The sequence below is a fragment of the Tupaia chinensis genome, unplaced genomic scaffold (genome assembly GCF_000334495.1).
Source record: "Tupaia chinensis unplaced genomic scaffold, TupChi_1.0 Scaffold000216_1, whole genome shotgun sequence".
NCBI lineage: Eukaryota > Metazoa > Chordata > Mammalia > Scandentia > Tupaiidae > Tupaia > Tupaia belangeri.
Window position 1 is genome coordinate 3,059,131 of NW_006159691.1, and position 5,274 is coordinate 3,064,404.

At 39.6% G+C, this 5,274-nt stretch overlaps 1 long non-coding RNA gene across 1 annotated transcript in view; it reads right to left on the reverse strand.

The window, feature by feature from the left end:
* Window positions 1-633: 633 nt before the first annotated feature.
* LOC114007680 (uncharacterized) overlaps window positions 634-5,274 on the reverse strand; it is a 68,060-nt gene continuing 63,419 nt past the window's right edge. The window contains exons 2-3 of the long non-coding RNA XR_003549265.1: window positions 2,065-2,264; window positions 634-860 (exon numbers count right to left, since the gene is read on the reverse strand). This is a non-coding gene — a long non-coding RNA (uncharacterized LOC114007680). The remainder of the gene's footprint in view (window positions 861-2,064; window positions 2,265-5,274) is intronic.

The following is a 5,274-nucleotide window of genomic DNA, read 5'->3' on the forward strand; positions in this document are numbered from 1 at the left end:
GCTTCGGTGACATCCTTAACAAACATAATGCATTCCTCTCCCTGAAGGCTGATGGCCTCATGCCATAGAACTACTTAGGGAAAGCTCTAAACAGCAAGACCCAAAAAAGGGTCCAGCTACACAGTTCTCTGCAAGTCAGACTTAAACCAGGTGTAGGCTCACAGAATCTTGAGTATTACACGATCCAAGTACCACAATTCTGGTCTCTCTGAGTGTCCATGAGCTGGAGGCTTTTATACCAGAAAATTACCAGCAAAGTAGCTGTTCATAGTTGTTTGAGTTTAGAGCCTGGCTTTAAGAGCCACCTGAGCCAGAAAGAGAATTAACATTTCCTTTTGAATGATGAGGAGCCTAATCGCTATGTAAGTATGTTTCCAGATAGAAGGTGAATCCATTCCTTTATGCAGGCAAGACAGGGCAGGGCCAAGAAGCAAACCTCTGTCCTTGTTATAATGAGAACTGACCCCATCTCATCCTGCTTTCCTCTAAAACACCTAAACATACATAGCTAAAGCTGGAAACCAGTGGCTACACCTGGCAATCAAACCATTGGGTGAAACTGAGAGGAATTTCCTCTGATTATAAGACAAAAGAAGTAGAAATGAGAATCGTAATCAGTGACTGTTGCTAAATCATATTTTACTACAAAGATATAAAAGAGCCTCAAAGAAGATGAAGTGGTACATCCTTCCCAGGTGCTGGCTCCAGATGTTCTGTACTCACTCAAAAACGTCCATTTCTATCTCTTGAGAGATAAAATGACATTGAAGAAAACCTCTATGGGAGGGATAATGGCAGGGAGAAACTTGTAGAAATGAACACTGAGGATTTTAGCTCTCATGCTTCCCAACTGGAGCACCCTGAAGAGAAGCATAAAGAGGTTGTTAGTTGAATGTATACAAGACTAGATAAAACAGATAGCTATGCATACCACGTCAAATATTCTGGATCTCTCATCTTGTCTCATCATGGCTGCCCTGATCATTTCTGAATAGGCTTCTACAGAGTTCAGACAGGAGAGGGCCACGATGCAGACAGGCTCTGCACCTCTTGCTTCCTGCCTCTTATTTTCAGATGATCTGCTCTGAAATGCCCACGGGAACCCATCTGATGTGCCACCCAGAAATGTGTGGGCATTAACGCCCCATGGTGCAACCTTTGACTAACAGGAGACTAAAGACTGTGGACAATGCCTCCCCTTTCTTCCCTCTGAAGGCAATCCTGAACTATATTACAGTAACTTTTCACATGGTACCAGGATGAGCCAACAAACCCTCATAGGAATAGCCAACTCTGTAACACACTTGCATTATGCCTCCCTCCCCCCTTCCCTGACTTACACCTCTTAACCTCATTGCTTCCTAGAACCATATTTCCAAATAAAACACTGTATCAGGCCTTGCTTTTAAGGAAATATTAAATGGGAAGCTAGGTTTAAGCATTATTCTGGGATGGGACAGTATGCCCAATAGCCCATCCTTCAGCTGTTAGTCTGAGATGAGGCTCTTCCAGTACCCATAGAGGGCTGCCAGCTATCTAGTAAGCTTTTGATCCAAAGACAAAAATGTACTTGGTATAAGCAACTCCAGGGGAGAGGCTTTATTCATATCCTAGGCTCATCCTATGTGTCATAATGTTTATTTGCTACTCAGGTTTGGGAGTAGTCAACTCACATTTTTGCTAAAATAGTTGGCGAGCCTGCCCAGTAGACAGTGAGAAGGAACAAGAGCTGTGTAAAGGCCTCACAACAAAATGACCAGCCCAGGCAGGGTTGGGTGAGCATCTGGTCTGGGATCCATGTACATGTCAAGGACTGCATCAATATTTACTTCCAGCCTACCCTGGGCAGGACATGACCCCTGACAAACCTACAGGCAGCTAGCTAGCTCCTAGTAGAGGAATCGTGCCAGGAAGATGGGGGCGATAGAGGAGTGGGGATGTTCCAGCCACCACTAAGTGCAAATACAAGTCTTTTTGGGCTGAGGAGGCTCCCCTTACTAAGAGCCCCTATCTCCCACTCATACTGTCAGACTTCTGAACTGGCAGAGAAAGATAACTGCAAACCTCGACTTCCCCTTTCCTCTTCTTCTAGCCCCTCCATGATGATCTTCAGCAGCTCCCAACTCCAAGGAAGCTCAGAACTTTGCCAGTAAGGATGAACAAGCGGGAGACATCAGCAGACACATGAAAAGATGCAGGAGTTCAAAAGCAGAGGTTCACTTTGAGGAATCAGAGAAAAAGTTCCTGCCTATGAAATCGAGTCTCTGCCAAGAAAAAGAAGAGATTTTACAAAGAATACAAATGCAGAAAAGCACTCGATTTGATCACTAAATCCAAGAGCTTGTTTGTGGGGTTGTATCCAACAAAACAAATTGCTGACAAGCCTAATCAAGATAAAACAAAAATACTCAAAATTAGGAAACATAAAAAGGATATAATAGTGAATGTGAAAATTATACATCATTATAAAAGGATATTATGTACAACTCAGGCTAGTAAATTTTAAAATCTTGATCAAGTAAGTGATTTTAGCAATGTATAAATATTACCAAAATTGGCTCAAGCAATAGAAAATTTGAGTAGACCAATTACCATAGAAAAAAAATTTGTTATTTCTTCCCAAAAACATATAAGATAGTTTGATGATTGAGCTTGATCAAACTTTCAAACAAAAAATAATTTCTATGCAGTATGTTCTAGTCTAAAACAAGGAAAGTATGAGAAAGCTTCACAATTCACATTATGAATATTATAAAGCTAAAATAGCATAGATGCCAAATGAAAGAGTACATGGGAACACACACACACACACACATATTCCTAGATCTTCCAGACTAGTCACACTTGTAAATGTTGCTTTTTAAAAATAATGTTCTTTATCCAAATAGTCTGTAAGCCAAGAATTTAGAGAAGAATTTTAAAAAGACTTCAGTTTGAGGAAGCCTATAGGTACAAAAGAAAATCATCTTAATATTTAAAAGCTTTGTCACCAAACTTAATATCTATTCCTGATACAACAGCTAGTAATTACAGAATAAGAAGTAAAAATAACAAGTCATAGACATTACTGTGGTTCACCCATATCCACCTCTCTACTCCATTTGCACATAAAGGAAGATTACACTTTCCCACTGTCCTTGATATTAGTTGGTACAATGCACCAATGAGCACAAGAGCTGGCCAAGGACTTTAAGCAAATCTGATGGGTAGCAGTTTTATGCCAAAGTATTTAATTGCTGGTGAGAGACTCTCCAGGTCCTGTGTTGTAGCTGGTGCAGTTGTAGAGTAGGGGAGCCTCCATCAACCTGGATCCTTGAATCACCTCAGGCAGATGGTTGCTTTTGGTAGTTACCTGAGTCCCACAAACTTTATATGTACGCGAAATAAACTTTTGTCACCTCTAGCCACACTGATCATTTGGAGTTCTCAGTTACTACGGGATGTTTAATATAAAAGACAAATGTATTACTGGGTTGTCGGAAAAGTCAGGACATGTTTTTCTATGTGAAAATGCATGAGGACTTTTCCAACAACCCAATGATAAAGAAAAGTTAAGTGTATCTCCATTATATTCATGGATATCTACATCATGACTATTATTCAGAATTTTTGGCTGATGCCAATGTGGCTAGTCCAGTTAAGCAAGAAAAAAATTGATTGGTATTATGGTTACCAGTGCTATGTAACAAATTAGCCCAAAATAACTTTTTATTTTGTTCATGATTTTGTGGGTCGGGAATTCACAAAGGGTTCAGTTGGGCAATTCTTGTTTAGAGTCTCTCATGTGATTACAGTCAGATATCCACTAGGACTGTGGTCAATTTTAAGCCTCATCTGGGCTGCATTTTCCAGACAGCTCATGCATATGTCTGCAGTTGATGCTGGCTCTTGGCTGGAAGATCAGTTGAGCTGTTGACTTAAGTATTTACATGTAGTATCTCCAGTATAGACATCTCCGACTAGTCAGACTTATTATGTAGTCCCTGGCTCCCCCAAGAATGAGTGAGTGTCTCAAGAACTCCTGGTAGAAATTAAGTTACTTTCTCTGACCTAACCTTCAAAGTTACACAGCATTAATTCTGTTGGATTTTTTATTAGTCATGAGGGATTCGCTAAGGTCAGCTTTGATTCAAGGGGAGAGGATGTAGGCTTGTCCTTCTTATAAACCAGTGTCCAAAAATATGCATACATGTTTAAAAATCACCACAATTATTTTTGAAAATGAAACCTCAAAATTATCACAATTAAAGAAATATTCCTTGTAACCCCAACTATGATAAGAAAATGTAATAAAGGCACAAGTTATAAAATAAGCATGCAAAATAAGTGGTTTCTCTATAGTGTGAACTAGTGAGTTAATTCATTAATATAGCATCAGTTATATGTTGGAAAACATAATGGAGAAAAATTGTGTTCACAATAACACAAAAATGAAGAAGCCTAATAATAAACTTGAGAAATGTGCAGGACCCACATAAAGAAAACTATAGAACTCTATATTGAGAGCTAAAAGAAGATAGGCATAAATGAGCAAATGCAGAAGACAGTAAGAATCATGATAGTTAAAAATGCCAATTCAGCAGGTGACATGGTGGTGAGGGCACTAGATTCCTCATGGCTGACTGAAGTTCAAGTCCCAGACGTGGTGACTTGAAAAACATGCTGGATATGTATGTGTGCGTGCCCAAAATTCCAAGAGGAGAATGGAGAAGGGATAACACCATGGCTATCTTTGCTCCTCCCCCGGGGGGAATGATTTCTCATTTCTCTTCTCTTTCTGTCTCTCTCCAGTGAGTGTACTCACCCTATGGCAAAAAAATCTAAATAGAAAAGAACCATTTTAGGCCAGCCAAGTAGCATGGTGGCTAAGATTTCACTGGATCAACTGCATGGTTCAAGTCCAGGACATGGCAACCTGAAAAACATACCAGGCATGTGTGCATGCATGCCCCAAATCTGAAAAGGTGAGAGAGATGAAGAAGAAGAAATTGAGACATGACCATCCCCCATGTGAAGAAGCTTTCTTATTTTTCTCCATCTCTCTGCTGCTCTTCTCTGGTGTACATACATACTCTCTGGCAAATTGGGGGTCGGGGGGGAAGCCAATTCTACCAAAAATTAAAAGAATAGGTTTAATACAACTTCAATCATATGAATCTTTTATTGAATAACTTAAAAAAAGAACCATTTTAAAGTTTATCTGAAAAAATAAAACACAAGAATAACCAAATTATTTTTAAATGATCTAGTATAATTCAAGTCATGTAGTACCTA